Genomic DNA, 18,293 nt, shown 5'->3' on the forward strand with positions numbered 1-18,293 from the left:
CGCAAAAGCCACCGTTGCTTCTACACCAAATCACAAATAATCTAGGAAGAAACAAAGACAACTCACTCTTATTTTTTATACCAGTCAATGAACAAAAAACAAGGGTACGCTACAAACCACAACAACGCAATCCTTAAACGACCAGTGGAGGAAATACAACACTTAATGTATGCACTGTCGAAGTGATAAGGTTCTTTAATCAAACAAGTATTCATTTAATTTTTAATAGAACGCAATGTCTCCTCATCAACCGCAATACTAATGAACGAAGGTATATTTTCCAAGAAGAAGAAGAAAAAAGACAAAATCATACATGTTCCACACAGGGACTTGTTTTTTTCTTTTAGCCATAATAACAACAGACAGATGTGGATCCGCTATCGCTAAAAACACTAATAAACAGGTCAGGTCTGCCCCATGCAGTATCATAACAATAGGAGGCGCGAGAACGAAGTTTCCGGAAACAGGAAAGGAGCTGCTAATCACAGATGCACAGCTGGGCAAGGCGTTGTGTGAAGCCCAAAAGGCCAAACCAGCAACGTACGACTCTCTTTCGACTGAAACTGCAAAAGGGCTAAGCGAGAAACCAGAAGTACAAGCGCTAGCACAGCTTATTCTCTCCCCATTAAACAAGCTTTCAGACGACACAGAACAAAGAAAGGCTCTAGCAGCAAAGTTATTCGGGGGAGAACAAACAAACCTCAAAGAGAAATTTTTCAACTCACTTTCATCGGAAACTATAACCTACACAGCCGGCGCCGAAAAGAAAGAAGGGAAAATAACCGACCTCGCTTCTGGAGATGACTTCGCTTCAGCAGTGGCATATTTTGTAGGTAAAGCAACAGTCACAATGCAACAAATTTCAAAAAAATTAAGGGAAAATGGTAAAGAAAAGGAGACAGGAGATGCAACAGGAGATAAGAAAGACGGGGATAAAAAAGACGAGGTTTGCACAGGCACCGAAGAGGGTAAATGTGACAAAACAAAGTGTGATTGGAACGCAGAAAAGAAAGAGTGCAAAGTTAAGGAGGGAGCGGTTGTTATTTCTGCAGTAATTAAAGCACCTCTTTTGCTTGCATTTTTGCTTCTAGCATATAACACTTTTAAGAATTATTTGTAAGGGAGTTTTGCTCATCTTTGAGAATTTTATGAGATTTTCTATTTTTCTGAGAATTTTATCACTCTGTGAAAACTTTTCTAAATGCTAAAATATAAAAATTTTGGTATGATAGTTGTCCGTTGGTGAGAAGTAATAAGTATATGATGTGAAAATGAGTGTTATTCCGAAGTTTTTTATTTTGTATATTTTTTGTTTATTTTATAGATATTATTTACGGTTGTAACTGCAAAGAAGATGATAATAAGGATAATGAAAAACGTATGCATATACTAATATTATAATAAGAGTGGCGGTTGTTACTAATTGGACAGCCAAAATTGAAGCACTTACATCATTGTCAGGTGTTCAATTGGAGTGCGTCAGTGTGGTAACACGATGTATATTATTGGTGAAAGAATTGCAGAAAATGAAATAAGAAATGCGAAACTTTAAACACTAACATGAATATAGGAATAATCATACACAAGAAAATGATGAAGGGATTAATTAGTGGGAACATAGTCCAGCGTTTAAGACAAATGTATTCTCTATGTTATCCTCACAAGAAACAAAAGAATATGGAAGGAGTAAAAATACATCAAGAGGAGGAGGAGTAGTCGACAATACTCCGTATTTCATACCTAAATGTATAGATACTATTGCAGAGATTCTGGTGGAATAAATAATAGCATTAATTTATAGATCTACGTTGATGGGAGTTATATTACAATTTGAAAATTTGGTAGATGCCACACGAAACTCTTATTATTTTTAGTATATTTGAATCAATCGGTTGAAAACATTACTGTGATTCAGATAAAAATGCAAGGAATAAATGAATTCATGTAGTGTAAATCAGTTGTTTTTTTAAAAGTTAACTCCTATACAGAAACTATTTGACGAATTCTCAAAAAGATATGTTACAAACACATAAAATGCACGCTTCAAAAGATATATTATAAGTATAAGGCATCACCTATATCTACAAACAGATTTTTTACATAAGACCTTGGTAACAAAACTGACTTCTTTTGTTAATTTTTCCATAATTTTCTTATTAGCCACTCAAATTTAAGGGTATATTAGGGAATGAAATTTTGTATCTTTATAATTTCACTATTACTATTGATATTACATTTAAGGTTCTTAAATTATTTTGTAAAGATGATGAAATTAATGACGAAACAAATATAAGACAGAATTATCCAAGAAAACCAAGAGTTTTTGTGGCTGTAGTTGGAGTTCAAACTCATGCAACACAAGGATGATGTAGACTCATATTGAGTGCCAAACTAAGTAACATTCAAATTGTTACAATTGAAATGGGAGGTTTGTACAGTCATGTTAAAGACCTATATGGGTTATGGAGTTTTTGGAGAGACAGAATGCAAGTGATGAGAATATTTTAATAACTGTTGACGGGTCTGATGTTATTGTTTCTGATGGAAATAAGTATGAGAGTGCTGTGAAATATTTTATACAAAATACTGCAGCTAATGAGGAAAAATTTAGTGGAGAGGATATAGTCAAAGAAAAGCAAATTTCCCCTATTATGTTCATGACAACATCAGAGTGTTATGCGCCTCAGTTGGATTTGCTCATGAACTCAGATCACAAGGAGCATGTGCAGAGATGTTTTCGGTTTTTTAATGTGGGCTACAGGAAAGAGGAGGATAAGAAGCTACCGCATTTACTGAAATTTCCTTCAAGTGGCAAACCTTTTCTTAGTGGGCGGAGGTATAATCATGAGAGTTTGGGAGTTTAATAAATTTGAATATGCTTTTGGAGAGTTACTAAAGGGAAGTGAGGAGTGGTGGTCANAGCGGAGTATTTACAAACCATTGCTAATATGGAGTGTCATTCAGGAAGAATATGTTGGACAGAGATTTTTCGAGGAGGAGAGGAATTATTTGGCTGGATTATGATGAAAGAATCTTTTCTCAGTCCGTACTTAACTTCTGGCAACGATCTCGCGTTTCTTCAGTTTCCAGGACGTGCGCTCTTCTGGAAGGCAAAGAATAGAAAAATAATATTCAACTTTACTTGGTATAAGCAGTTGGAGCGAAGGAAATTTACAAATAAAAGTTTGAGAACAATTTGTATTTATGTAGTTAGTGAAGTGTAATTGTATTTGTAATATAAGAATATTTGTGGTGAAGCGTTTAAAGAAAAGGAATTGTTTAATCCGATCAAGTTGTAATTACTTGGCGACCATTTGCTGGCCGACTAGCTTGGATATTTCAAATTTTCTATAGTGGACATGCAACTGTAAAGTATAAAATGAGCAAACTAAGAAACAGTGGTCCATAATATCACTCTCTGCGCCTTTCACACAAGCTCTGATATAGAAACGCACAAAATGGACCACAGACCTTCAGGGGAAGTGCTGACTTTAACAATCGTTGTAACTCTCGCAATATGCAGACCCCAGGTAGCACAGGCCATTGCCGACGAAACAAATGCCGCAGCTTTTGCCGCCGCATGTGCGTTGCTGCAAATCCAGGAGGCTGTAGCCCCGGCAGATTTACAGCCTGCAGATCCAACAGCGGCTCTTTACGAACTATAAGCCATCAACATGACAGTAAGCAACGAAAAATGGCAATCCAAATTTATAAAAGGTGAAGGTCAAGGGGTTAAGTGAGAGGATGACGAAAACAAAGATAAAACCACTAGACCAGAATGGAAGACTAAATGGGAGGCGTGGGCCAAGGCTCGGCAGGCAATCAAAGATGCAAGCACTGAACCGGCCAAGACAATAAAAACGTCAGCCTTAGCAAAATTAACCGGTTGTGCGAAGAATCTAGCACAAAAGCGGGTAAATAACATTATAGAGCAGGCAAAGAAACTAGCAGCGTCCGGTAAAAGCGATGAGAACACATGGAAAGAGACCACAAAGGAAAAAGTCGACGAAAAGATGTTAGAAGCGGTTTATGGCGATGCTAGCGGCAAAGTGAGTTTCACCACGGGCACACCGACCCTCGCTGCAGCCAAGTCGGTAGACGCATGCGGTACGGACGGCACAGTAGACAGCAAACAACCACTAGCGTATGTGCTCCTCTGTCTCGCTGCAGAAGCAGGAACCGGCGCCAACAGCATACACCCAGTTGCCAAAGCAAGTACTCCAGTGGGCTGGACAGCCGTAAACACAGCCCTGAACACACAATTCGCCGCTGTAAAAGGGCTTTGCCCCGCAAACCCCAAGCTAACTGTAACCCCAGAAGCAATCCGACAGGCACTTAGCGCACTGCAATCACAGATCCGAATAATAGGCAACAAAGGCTACCTTGGCTACTACGCAGCAAGCGGCTGCGACGGCAGCAGCAACAACGGCGTTTGTGTCAAGTACAGCACAAAAATAACAAATCTAGCGAATAACTTTGACAAACTCACTTACGTGTCCTCCATGGAAGAAGCAGCCAAGCTACTTGAGCGGCGCCGGGAGGCAGCACAGCGGCGGCAGGCTATAGCTGACCACATTGCGGCGCTGTTACACGGTGCGTACAACCTGGAGGATAAAGTAAACCAACTTGCAGATGTAGCGGCTATACCAGCCGGCAATCCTCCAGCAAAGCCTAAGTTATTAGACGCAGAGCTTGGCGCAAGAACAACTGAGTGCGAAGGAATAACCAAAAGTACTAATTGCGATGCCAAAACTTACTGCAGTTATGAAACAGAAAGCGATGGCAGTAAAAAGTGCAAATATAATGCGACAAAAGCCACAACAAATAGCGTCCCTGCAACGCAACATCAAACAGGAGGGACTGAAACAGCAACAGAGAAATGCAAAGGCAAACCTGAGAAAGATTGCAAATCTCCGGATTGTAAGTGGGAGGGAACAGATTGCAAGGATTCCAGCTTTCTCGTCAATAAGAAATTTTCTCTGATAGCTGCTGCTTTTGTGAGCTTGGTGATATTATGAGAATTTTATGGATTGTTGCTTAATTATATAAAGTTTATAATTTATATAATTTTTTATTTTAATATATTTAGCACTTTTTGATGAAAATATTCAAATAAATGAAAATATTAGTAATTTTGAAATATATAAAATTTTGGCATGAAAGCTCCTCATATATGTAAAGTATAATTTGATAGGGTGAAATGTTAGCGCTGTTACGAGAGTTTCACATCCATAATTATTTTATGAATGCTAATTATGGTAAAAATAGTAATAATAATAATAATGATTATGATAAGAGAGTGTTTTGAGTATCTGTATATACAAATATTATAATAAGATTATTAATGATAATAATATTATAGTAATAATAATAGTAGGTGTGTGTGGTATGAGTGAGTGGCATTAAAAGAGAGCACGGGGACTTTTATTAACAGAGCAAACGCAAAAAGACAAAGTATATTATGTAGATATAATATGCGTAGTTTAATACACAAAACGCGGCTGTTACCGTCATCATATAAAAGAATATGGAGGAGAAAGATGTTTTACTGTACAAGCCAACTGATTTATTACGTTATTCATGTAAGAAACGAAATAAAAAAGAAGGAAGCAACTACGGAATTAAACAAGGTTATAAGTGAAAGCATATCATAGAAAGAAATGATAAATCCGGAGGAGATGATGCTCCGTGTTTCTAACAAAAGTGGATAGACGCTGCTTTAGTGATGATGGTGGATACTTTAGTTTATAATTTGATTATGAATCATAATATTCATTTATAAAATAATATAAAGAGGAACGGAATGAAGAAGTGATTGGATAGCTGTAAGGAAATATTAAAGTCTTCTTTCCATAAGATATAGTATTAATAGTCAACATTTGTGGGCAAAAATATAATATTATTTGAAGGAGGATTTTTAAAACTATGATTGCTAGTGAATTAGTGTGAAAATTAAAAGACGAAATTTATGGCCTAAAACGCTTGAAATAGCCCATACATAAACATAATTAAGAACTTTATGAAGTGGACAAAACGTTCTTAATTATGCTCCTTCAATTCCGTATTGGTACACTGGGGAAACGTTAAGAGCTCTAAAGGAGCTTTTAATTAATATAAAAAATTGTTTACTAATGCAAGAATAACAGAACGTATTGGCGAAAGAAAACCAACGAACAACGCAGTTTCCATCTGCGAATTACATAGTCTGAGACCCAGGTGAAAGAAAACGAAGCAATATTATAGACAGTAGGAGCAGTAGGCGAACTGTATTCATAAAAACACGTTGTTCTTTTATTTCAGTAGAAGAATTTGGGAATGAAACTATACAAAATGAACACATTAACAGCCATAAATGATGAATTATGAGATATAAAAAGTTTCATAATGTTTTGGTGAGATAAGAGTCTGGAATTCTTGATTGCATATGGGAATTTGAAAGTTGACGATAGAGAATAGTTAAAATTTTATAAATGGATGTAACTTAGAGTTTTGGATTACAGAACAAGCCTTCATCTGTCAACAATTTTTTATACACTAAACATACGTGTCACATAAAAAATCCCGGCTGCAGTATCATTTATGACAACAAGACCATATAAAGTCGCAGTGAATTCAAAACTTAAAAAAATCTACAAAGCACATCCAATGGAGGAGTTGGCTTCTGAACTACGAGGACCTCCAATTAAATAAGAGACTAGAAATGTAGCTAAAAAGAAAACAGCTGCACTTAGCTCAGCGACGGAGATATGGTATGACTGAATTAGCCGCGAAACTGGCTGTAAAATCCATGAAAACTACGGAAGATATTCGCATCGTTTTGTAAAATACAACAGTGTGAAAATGCGGGTAAGTGGCATAAAGACAATAAAGGAGATAGAAGAGATACAAAAGATAGAGGGTAATTAATACAGGGGTTGTTTTGGCCGTCACTATAACCGAATGAAGCCGCTCTCTAAGCCCAGAGCACAGCGTGACTCTAAATAGGCTACGCATCCCCAAGGGTGCAAAATTCGTTACTCCTCTTTTTTTCTTTTCAATTACAACCGCAGACCCAGGGAAAGAGACTACCATCAATTCACAAATGACAGCAGCAATCCAATTTCTTGTAGCAGCATGCGCCGTGATAAGCGTCGCACGACCCGACGACACTAAGCCAGCCAATGTCATGACAACAGCAACTTCGGCGGCACTCGTTCTTTCAGACGTAACAGCTCAGATGGCGGAGGCCCTAACACCTGCGTCAGCAGAAGCAGACAAACTAAGACAGGCGCTCGCGCAAGCGGCCGGAGCAGCACTTTACGACAATAGTCGACTCGGCACGGCGGCACTACCGGTCGCAATAGTTCTCTCTAAGCGGCTCACAGCATGGACGCAAGGGAGGCTGGAACTGGCACCGCGACTAATACGAGCAGTGGCCAAACTAGCAAATCTCACAGGCCACCAATTCGATGCGGCATTGATGCAGGACCTCCGTATACCGAATATTGACACCGGAAACACGGACCCACAAACGGCAGCGGCGGCGTCAAATCTCTATGTAACAGCTGGAGACAACACTTTCAGCAGCAAATCAGTAACAGCTTTCAACAAAGAGCGCGCCCAAAAACACGAGTGGATAAAGCCCGCGAACTTCGAAAGCTTAAATATATTCCTTCCAAATCCGAAAACCAGGGACACGGGGACGGCAGCAGCGCCGACCATCGGCAAAGAACAAAACGACGGCGGCAACAAGTGCAAAAATGGAGACGTGACAACAGACGCCGACGAGCAAGGCGGCGAAATCTGTGTCATTGGAGGAACGGTCGTCAATACGGAAAAGATAACAATAACCAAGGGAAGTAACAACTTCGGAAACCCCGAGGGCGAGGCTTTCAACGACGGCAATTTCGAACATCACGCGCGGAGCGCCGTCGCGACAGCCTACGCAGTATTAAAGGAGCTAACACCACCGCCCACCTTCGACATCGATAATGCAGAAAGCTTTAAAGCTGACACCGACTTCAAGGCGGCGGTAGGCGCAATTTTTGGCAATCTCGACAAAAAAACGAGCTTAGCAGCAGACGACGACAAAATTACAACCATAATCAAAAACATCTACGGAGAAGGTACCGAAACGAAAACCAAGTTCTGGGAGAAACTGAAAACGATCAAAAAGCCATCAAAAATACTGGGCGAAGATGCTTCAGGGGATATAACAACCGTATCGGACTTAGGCACAGCATTCAAACTGCTTTTGGAGACAAAAGTCAAGGAAAGCAAACACAAACAACAAGCGGCCGCCCCTGTAACCGCGACTACAGGAAGTGAGAAAGAAACAGAAACCAAAAAAGAAGACGAATGCAAAAAGCATAAAACAAGCGAAGATTGCAAAAAGGAAAAAGGTTGTGATTTTGATGATAAAAAGCCTGACGGTGAAAGATGCTTTCCTAAAGTTGAAACTGAAAGAAAAGATGAAAAGTCATTTTCTAGCAATTTGAGAGTTTCTGTTTCTCAGATATTTGCTGCGTTCTTTTGGTTGCATTTTAATCATTTTTGTTTCTATAAAATTTTTATGATTTTTGCTACTCTGATATATTTTAACACGTAAGCAAACTGGAAAATAATTTTTTTCGGTTCTGCCAACGCGTGTAAATTTTTTGTTGATAGCCAAAAAACTATCCTTTTTTCTGTTGAATTTTTTATGAATTCTTTTTGTCCTGCAACCTAAAACTATAAAAAAAGAATGAAGGAGGATAGATAGGAAGGATAAAGAATGCTATTGTGGTTTAAATTATGTTTATTTCTCCTCTTACTAATAATTTTATTTTTATTATCAGTGAAGCGTCACGACTTTAGTTTTTTATTTTTTGGTGATGCAGAGACTCTATCTTGATGCGGAGCCTAACCCTCATTCGACAGACGCACATCTTCGCTTGCTTTTGGCGACACCACCTCGCTGTAAGCTTGTTGCGATTCCCCTTTTTATGCTTTTCTGAATGTCAGCTCTGCCTCATGCTGTGCGATTTTTTTGTTTCAAACTTTACTTTTTTCCGCCGTCTTTTAATTAAATATTGATACCACGGTTTTTTTTTAAAAACGAAACCACAAGCTTTTGTTCGACGAGAAGCCGATCAACCTTTTTTTTTTTGTAAATTATTTTTTGTTGAATCCAGGTGCTTAACCGTCACACACTTAAACACAACGAAAGATCCCCAAAAGATACAGAAAATGCAAGGGAGAAACCGACGAGGGTAAATGCAACAAAAGGATGGGTGCGATTTCAGATATGGAAAATGAAAACTTAAGAAGGTAGTTAAATTGGAAGACGAAAAAGCCACAAACACCACAGGAAGCAATTCTTTTGTCATTAACAAGGCTCCTCTTTCGATTACATTTTTTGTTCTAGCATAACAATTATAAGAAATATTTTTAAAAGCTTTTTACTCAATTTTTTAAAGCTTATAAAAGCTAATAAACATTTTTTTGAGGAGACAATTTTTTTAATTTCATAAATATTAAGATAGTATCACACTTTTTGATGAAAGTCAAAAAAATAGTGGAAATTGGAAGTGTGAAAAATATGATATAAAATTCCAGTAAAATGTGTATAACAGTGGCTTCCGGATGTAAAGTAGTAGGGAGGTAGTGTTTGAATGTGAGTGCTTTTATAATTTCCATTATTTTCTTTATATTATGAATTTCAGTTGTGGTGATAATAATGATAATAATAATAATAGGAGAGTGTTGTGAGAATGTATATACTAATGTTATAAGGACATTAGTCAAGACTAAATAGGTGGGGAAAATAGAACTAGACAAAACAGTGGTTAGTGTGCTGTAGGAGTAAATTAGTGGGAGATTACAAGAAATATTATTGAAAGAAACTTAAAGAATACAAATGAAGAGGGGGGTATGGAATTGTGCAGTTTAAGGCGTACAGACGGCGGCAACAATAACTATACACGTGAACACGATAGAGGAGAAAGTAAGAGAGACAAAATCTACTGTACAGAACAAGTGAAGGCACTACATTATACGCATTGATAGAAACAGTATGCAAAAATGAGGAAATAAAAAGCGGAGTAAAATAAGAAAAGGTGTGGCAAATGACCACGGATGACAGTAGCACAGAAGGAGAAAGGGATTTTGCTCCACATTTCACACATAAATTGATAGATGCTACTGAAGAGATAATACTGATTTTAATTTTAAATTTGATGATGCATCCTAATATTACGATTTAAAGATTGTAATGTACGAAGGGGTAATAATTTTCAGGTCACATTGAAGTCTTTTATCATATATTTTAACAGCCAATAACATTTGTGGCCAATAATTTAAGATAAGTAAATTTTTAAGCTTTAACTACTGATGAACTAGTGTGGACAGAAAAAATTAACAAAAAGCAGAAGCTGCTTAAAATGAAACATTTATGTACCTTTATAGAAAAATTGTGAAGTACGATAAGTTTTCAATTACTCTAATACAATTCAGCATTGGTGTACTGGCTAAAAACTAAGACCTTTGAAGGAGCGAGTAATTCATATAAAATTGGTTGCCAATGCACAACAATTAAGAATATTAATAAAACAATAGCATAGATAAAGGCGCTTCTTGTCCACAAATTTCCTAGGCTTAACATTCGACGAGCCAACTTGTAGCGAAGCAAAAACAAGAAGGAGGGAAAATCGTATCCGTGAACAATTAACACCGTTACTTTGTTTTTCCAGGAGCATAGATTAAACTGTATAAAATTGAACCAACTAGCAGCCAAAATGGTTAAAGTGTAGATACAGAAAGTTTTCAAATAATTAGAGACATAGAGGATTGAATGAGGGAGCGTATATGGAAATTTAATAGATGATGACAAATACGTGACAAAATGTCATAAATGGAAGTAGATTGGAGTTTTAATTACAAAGTGAACTGGAACCTATCAACAATTGCTTCTCCGCTAAAAAAAAGACGTATCAAAAATAAGTCCAGTATCAGTATCGAACACAAAAAAATAAAAGTCATAGAAAATGCAAAAACTCTCATAATATATGAAGCGCAACTAAATAAAAGATTATCTCCAGTTGTCGAACGAGAAATACAAGCTTAAGCAATGAGGACTGCAATGGAATCGGCCGGCAGACAGAAAGGGGTTAGAAAGAGGTGGGTGATCTTAGTAGCGTAAATCGTTTTGAAACAAGTACTAAGAGGTATGATCACTGGAAAAGATATTCCTGTGGTGTGATGGCCTGCAAGTGTGGGAAATCAAATAAGTTTAACATAGAATAAATAGAGGAGATAAGTTCAATAGAAGAGAAAGTTTCTTCCTTAATTAGACGAATAAATTTAAAATAACAGCAGAATTTAACAAGAGTCTGAAAAAAATGCAACCAGAACAAAAACTTCCCCCTGACGAAATCACAGGCAACCTTGGAAAACCAAACCAGAACAGAGTTACTCGTCAATGCTATCAATTCGAATACCAAAGAAGTAAGAGACACTTTTCCTGTTTTTTAAAAACAAAAAGAAGCACCTAAAGGCAACTCAGCACGACCTCAAACCAGACGTTAATACAGTAAGGACGCATGGCGGCTAGCAGGCTAACGGTAGTTCTCGTCTGTTACTATATCGCAGGGCAAACATCGGCCCAAACCACGGAAGACACTGCAAACAGCGCCTCTAAAACGCCCTGTACACTAAATGCATACTACAGAGCTATAGAAAGCAAACTAACAAGTTGGATAAACGACGCAGCAGCCGCGCCGCAAAAATTGAACCTGCAGCTAAATGAATTGCAGTTGGCGGCGCTAAAACACGCAGGCACAAAAAAAGGGGTTTCGTACACAGTACTAGCGGCAATCATCCGAAGGCGCCAAGCAGGCGCGATCACCTACACACAAACGGCAGTACCAAAGTTTGCAGCGGCCCTAGAACTAGTAGCCACAAAAAGGGCAGAAACTCTAGTCTTAACAGGCGCAGCGGCTGCTACCACATCATCAGCGGTTAAACACGAGCAGGCGACCGCCGAACTTACCAAAGTATTGATGCAGGGAACCGGCAACAACAACGTCGGCTGCAAAGTAACGACAACGCCTACTATAGTAACTCAAACAAACTGCATTTCAGAGGCGACGGACGTCACTAACGCACAGAAAATAGCAGACAACCTCAAGACATGAAAAAAATGGCGATAATAAAGCAGACGGCCATGACGCTACCCGAAGTAACCGCGCTCATAGAGGCACGAGGAACGATCAACAATCCCTCTCAATGGCTAGCCGGCACCAGCGCAACTCACTGCGAGCAGAATGCCAGCCCACAAGGCGCGACCGAAGCGCAACACGCCGTAGCGGCCCAGAAAATAAAGCTAACTGCAAAGACCACACCAACAATCGAAACGCTAGCAGACCTCACACAAGCTCAACAGCAACAGCAACCTGCCGGCACCGCCGACACAACAGCGCTACTAACAAGCGACAGCGACCTAGCAACGGCTCTAACAGCAGCAACAGCGGCACAAAGCGAACAGCCGGGAACACTAGCGACCGAAGCACTAGAGGCCCTAGCAGGGGAGCCAGAGGCCACGGACATGTACAACTTTATGCGGCAAAGCACAGGAGCAGGAAGCAAAAAGACCCCAACAGCAAAAGAGGTTGCAAATTTAGTTTTTGGCACTGCAACAGCCACAGTAGACAAAGCCTTTTTGCAACCCCTCAGCACGGACGCAGTTTCTATCCCAACAGCCGGCAACGACATCAAAACGAACATAAAAGCAATTGCAGTCCAAGAAGGTTTCGAACAAGCAATGGCTTATTACTATGTTCAGAACATGCAAAAGCTAACAAAAGCTGTAGAAGGAGTCAAAAAAGAAGAAAAAGAAAAAGCAGATGCAACAGAAAAAACAGAAGAAAAGAAAGACGGGGAGACAAAAGAGGAGTGTACAGGCACCGTTGAAACTGATTGTGACAAGACAAAATGCACTTGGAATAAGGAAAAGAATGAGTGCAAAGTCAAAGAAAGTGCATATATTTCATCTGTGACTAAAGTCCCTCTTTTGCTTGCATTTTTGCTTCTATAATTAAGTTTTTAAAAGATTTTTGATCAATCTTATGAAACTCATAAAATTTGGTATTTTGACAGGATTTTCTAAAAAGGTGCAAATTAAGAAATTTTGAGAAAAAAAGTTAACATTTTCTCAAATATGTAAGAAACTGTCCTTTGGATGCAACATAATATGGTGATAATGCATTCAAAGAGATTAAAGTTATAAGAATGTTGCTATTTTGGTTCATATTATTTTATTTGTGTACATTAAGAGAAATTTACGGTTATCATAGCAATAGTTATAGCATCAAGAAAGAAATATAAGTAGTGACACTGATAACACTGATGAAACTGATGATGATAATGATAGGAGAGTGTTGTGAGTGTGCATATACAAATATTATAATAAGAGCAGTAATAATAATAATGATAATGATGATGATAATAATAGGAGAGTGTTGTGAGTGTGCATATACAAATATTATAATAAGAGCAGTAATAATAATAATAATGATAATGATAATAGTAATGATAATAATAATGATGATAATAATAATGATGATAGGAGAGTGTTGTGAGTGTGTATATACTAATGTTATAAGGACATTAGTCAAGACTAAATAGGTGGGGAAAATAGAACTAGACAAAACAGTGGTTAGTGTGCTGTAGGAGTAAATTAGTGGGAGATTACAAGAAATATTATTGAAAGAAACTTAAAGAATACAAATGAAGAGGGGGGTATGGAATTGTGCAGTTTAAGGCGTACAGACGGCGGCAACAATAACTATACACGTGAACACGATAGAGGAGAAAGTAAGAGAGACAAAATCTACTGTACAGAACAAGTGAAGGCACTACATTATACGCATTGATAGAAACAGTATGCAAAAATGAGGAAATAAAAAGCGGAGTAAAATAAGAAAAGGTGTGGCAAATGACCACGGATGACAGTAGCACAGAAGGAGAAAGGGATTTTGCTCCACATTTCACACATAAATTGATAGATGCTACTGAAGAGATAATACTGATTTTAATTTTAAATTTGATGATGCATCCTAATATTACGATTTAAAGATTGTAATGTACGAAGGGGTAATAATTTTCAGGTCACATTGAAGTCTTTTATCATATATTTTAACAGCCAATAACATTTGTGGCCAATAATTTAAGATAAGTAAATTTTTAAGCTTTAACTACTGATGAACTAGTGTGGACAGAAAAAATTAACAAAAAGCAGAAGCTGCTTAAAATGAAACATTTATGTACCTTTATAGAAAAATTGTGAAGTACGATAAGTTTTCAATTACTCTAATACAATTCAGCATTGGTATACTGGCTAAAAACTAAGACCTTTGAAGGAGCGAGTAATCCATATAAAATTGGTTTCCAATGCACAACTAATTAATAATATTAATAAAACAATAGCATAGATAAAGGCGCTTCCTGTCCACAAATTTCCTAGGCTTAACATTCGACGAGCCAACTTGTAGCGAAGCAAAAACAAGAAGGAGGGAAAATCGTATCCGTGAACAATTAACACCGTTACTTTGTTTTTCCAGGAGCATAGATTAAACTGTATAAAATTGAACCAACTAGCAGCCAAAATGGTTAAAGTGTAGATACAGAAAGTTTTCAAATAATTAGAGATATAGATGATTGAATGAGGTAGCGTATATGGAAATTTAATAGATGATGACAAATACGTGACAAAATGTCATAAATGGAAGTAGATTGGAGTTTTAATTACAAAGTGAACTGGAACCTATCAACAATTGCTTCTCCGCTAAAAAAAAGACGTATCAAAAATAAGTCCAGTATCAGTATCGAACACAAAAAAATAAAAGTCATAGAAAATGCAAAAACTCTCATAATATATGAAGCGCAACTAAATAAAAGATTATCTCCAGTTGTCGAACGAGAAATACAAGCTTAAGCAATGAGGACTGCAATGGAATCGGCCGGCAGACAGAAAGGGGTTAGAACGAGGTGGGTGATCTTAGTAGCGTAAATCGTTTTGAAACAAGTACTAAGAGGTATGATCACTGGAAAAGATATTCCTGTGGTGTGATGGCCTGCAAGTGTGCGAAATCAAATAACTTTAACATAGAATAAATAGAGGAGATAAGTTCAATAGAAGAGAAAGTTTCTTCCTTAATTAGACGAATAAATTTAAAATAACAGCAGAATTTAACAAGAGTCTGAAAAAAATGCAACCAGAACAAAAACTTCCCCCTGACGAAATCACAGGCAACCTTGGAAAACCAAACCAGAACAGAGTTACTCGTCGATGCTATCAATTCGAATACCAAAGAAGTAAGAGACACTTTTCCTGTTTTTTAAAAACAAAAAGAAGGCCGTAGAGAGAGTTCAGCACTCGGTGGAAGCTGGATTATTACACTCATACAAAATGCCAACAAAAAGGCTCGCGTTAGTTCTCGTCTTCTGCTATCTCACAGACCAAACGACATGTGAAACAACGGAAGACACTGCAAACCGCGCCGCCAAAACGCCCTGTACACTAAGTGCATACTACAGAGCTATAGAAACCAAACTAACAAGCTGGATAAACGAAGCAGCAGCCGCGCCGCAAAAATTGAACCTGCAGCTAAATGAATTGCAGTTGGCGGCGCTAAAGCACGCAGGCACAACCAAAGGAATTTCGTACACAGTACTAGCGGCAATCATCCGAAGGCGCCAAGCAGGCGCGATCACCTACACACAAACGGCAGTACCAAAGTTTGCAGCGGCCCTAGAACTAGTAGCAGCAAAAAGGGCAGAAACTCTAGTCTTAACAGGCGCAGCGGCTGCTACCACATCATCAGCGGTTAAACACGAGAAGGCAACCGCCGCACTCACAAAAGTATTGATACAGGGCAGCGGCAGCAACAACGTCGGCTGCAAAGTAACGGCAACGCCTACTATAGTAACTCAAAAGAGCTGCGATTCAGAGGGGACGGCAATAACCAACGCACAAAAAATAGCAGAGAACCTCAAGGACATGAAAAAAATGGCGATAATAAAGCAGACGGCCATGACGCTACCCGAAGTAACCGCGCTCATAGAGGCACGAGGAACCATCGACGACGCCTCCCAATGGCAAACAGGAACAGGCGAACCTCACTGCGAACAGAATGGAAGCCCACAGGCCGCAAGCGCAGCACAGCACGCCGTATCAGCACAACAAATAAAACTAACTGCAAAAGCCACACCAACAATCGCAGCGCTAGCAGACCTCGCACAAGCGCAACAGCAACAGCAGCCTGCCAACCGCGCCGACACAACAGCGCTACTAACAAGCGACAGCGACCTAGCAACGGCTCTAACAGCAGCAACAGCGGCACAAAGCGAACAGCCGGGAACACTAGCGAACGAAGCGCTGGAGGCCCTAGCAGGGGAACCAGAGGCCACGGCCATGTACAACTTTATGCAGCAAAGCACAGGAGCAGGAAGCAAAAAGACCCCAACAGCAAAAGAGGTTGCAAATTTAGTTTTTGGCACTGCAACAGCCACAGTAGACAAAGCCTTTTTGCAACCCCTCAGCACGGACGCAGTTTCTATCCCAACAGCCGGCAACGACATCAAAACGAACATAAAAGCAATTGCAGTCCAAGAAGGTTTCGAACAAGCAATGGCTTATTACTATGTTCAGAACATGCAAAAGCTAACAAAAGCTGTAGAAGGAGTCAAAAAAGAAGAAAAAGAAAAAGCAGATGCAACAGAAAAAACAGAAGAAAAGAAAGACGGGGAGAAAAAAGAGGAGTGTACAGGCACCGTTGAAACTGATTGTGACAAGACAAAATGCACTTGGAATAAGGAAAAGAATGAGTGCAAAGTCAAAGAAAGTGCATATATTTCATCTGTGACTAAAGTCCCTCTTTTGCTTGCATTTTTGCTTCTATAATTAAGTTTTTAAAAGATTTTTGATCAATCTTATGAAACTCATAAAATTTGGTATTTTGACAGGATTTTCTAAAAAGGTGCAAATTAAGAAATTTTGAGAAAAAAAGTTAACATTTTCTCAAATATGTAAGAAACTGTCCTTTGGATGCAACATAATATGGTGATAATGCATTCAAAGAGATTAAAGTTATAAGAATGTTGCTATTTTGGTTCATATTATTTTATTTGTGTACATTAAGAGAAATTTACGGTTATCATAGCAATAGTTATAGCATCAAGAAAGAAATATAAGTAGTGACACTGATAACACTGATGAAACTGATGATGATAATGATAGGAGAGTGTTGTGAGTGTGCATATACAAATATTATAATAAGAGCAGTAATAATAATAATGATAATGATGATGATAATAATAGGAGAGTGTTGTGAGTGTGTATATACTAATATTATAATAAAAGTGGTGGTCAATACAAAATGGAACCCAAATAGAGGCACAAAAACAAGAGAAAGTGTCTAATTACAGTAAGTTAGTAGGAAATTGAAAGAAGTAGATGTAGTGTGAACGGTTTCAAGCGCAAAAATGGCAATGCGTACAATCTTACAAAAGAAGATGATAGAAACGACAATCAGACAGAGAAAGAATGCAGTGTACTGGCAAAAGGATGTCGCTGTGCTTTCCGTACAGAAAGCTACAGAAAAATAAAAGGAAAAAGGGAATGAAATAACTGAATATTAAATACCAGCAAACAAAGCAGGAGAAAATGAAACAGGAGGAGAGGATATTGGTTACGTGGTTTTATAATATGATGGCATATCCTAGTATCAAGCTGTGAATAAGCATAAGATGAATTGTATAGGTGTGATAGAATGTAAAAGTTTTTTCTTTTTAAGTATAGTAATAATGGCAATATTTTGTTGAATAATATTATTTTATTGAAGATGTGTTTTAGAAAGAAGGATACTAATGGATTGTAGTAGAAAACAAAACATGAATAAAACTAAAAAAACCTGCTAGTATAGCTTATATGTGAAGAAATGGAAAGATTTTGTGAGGTAGAGAGAATTAATGGCAATACTTTATCAACTCCGTGTTATCATACAAAACAGAAGTTAAGAGCTTTAAAAGAACGAATAATTAACATAAGAGTTGATGCTCTTTCGGAGCTGATAGAACGGACTAACAAAGTGTGGATAAATCACTTTTAGCGCCGAACCCACTCAAAATTAAACGAAGACGATACAAAACATTAGCATCTGGGAAAAAATAGAGACCGACATTTGGACACGCGAGCGAGACGCACTAACGGTATCTTTTTATTCCAAGACAAAACAAAGCTCCGGATTAACAGATTATAATCAACTGCAGTGTGCAAA

At 38.1% G+C, this 18,293-nt stretch overlaps 4 pseudogenes, besides 14 other annotated features; all 4 read left to right on the forward strand.

Annotated features, from left to right (window-relative positions):
- The first annotated feature begins 1,289 nt into the window (after window positions 1-1,289).
- Window positions 1,290-1,334: a sequence feature (AT_rich).
- A 2,124-nt stretch (window positions 1,335-3,458) lies between these two features.
- Window positions 3,459-5,015, forward strand: Tb10.v4.0020 (annotated as a pseudogene).
- A 22-nt stretch (window positions 5,016-5,037) lies between these two features.
- Window positions 5,038-5,153: a sequence feature (AT_rich).
- Window positions 5,154-5,250: 97 nt separating this feature from the next.
- Window positions 5,251-5,295: a microsatellite.
- A 34-nt stretch (window positions 5,296-5,329) lies between these two features.
- Window positions 5,330-5,376: a microsatellite.
- Window positions 5,377-5,765: 389 nt separating this feature from the next.
- Window positions 5,766-5,793: a sequence feature (AT_rich).
- Window positions 5,794-6,102: 309 nt separating this feature from the next.
- Window positions 6,103-6,123: a sequence feature (AT_rich).
- Window positions 6,124-7,081: 958 nt separating this feature from the next.
- On the forward strand, window positions 7,082-8,584 carry Tb10.v4.0021 (annotated as a pseudogene).
- A 208-nt stretch (window positions 8,585-8,792) lies between these two features.
- Window positions 8,793-8,813: a sequence feature (AT_rich).
- An 878-nt stretch (window positions 8,814-9,691) lies between these two features.
- Window positions 9,692-9,715: a microsatellite.
- A 1,854-nt stretch (window positions 9,716-11,569) lies between these two features.
- On the forward strand, window positions 11,570-13,048 carry Tb10.v4.0022 (annotated as a pseudogene).
- Window positions 12,826-12,909: a sequence feature (GA-rich).
- A 371-nt stretch (window positions 13,049-13,419) lies between the features above and the next one.
- Window positions 13,420-13,467: a microsatellite.
- Window positions 13,468-13,500: 33 nt separating this feature from the next.
- Window positions 13,501-13,581: a microsatellite.
- An 834-nt stretch (window positions 13,582-14,415) lies between these two features.
- Window positions 14,416-14,436: a sequence feature (AT_rich).
- Window positions 14,437-15,424: 988 nt separating this feature from the next.
- On the forward strand, window positions 15,425-16,915 carry Tb10.v4.0023 (annotated as a pseudogene).
- Window positions 16,693-16,776: a sequence feature (GA-rich).
- A 371-nt stretch (window positions 16,916-17,286) lies between the features above and the next one.
- Window positions 17,287-17,334: a microsatellite.
- The last annotated feature ends 959 nt before the right edge of the window (window positions 17,335-18,293 follow it).

The sequence above is a fragment of the Trypanosoma brucei genome, chromosome 10, assembly GCF_000002445.2.
Source record: "Trypanosoma brucei brucei TREU927 chromosome 10, whole genome shotgun sequence".
Taxonomy (NCBI): domain Eukaryota; phylum Euglenozoa; class Kinetoplastea; order Trypanosomatida; family Trypanosomatidae; genus Trypanosoma; species Trypanosoma brucei.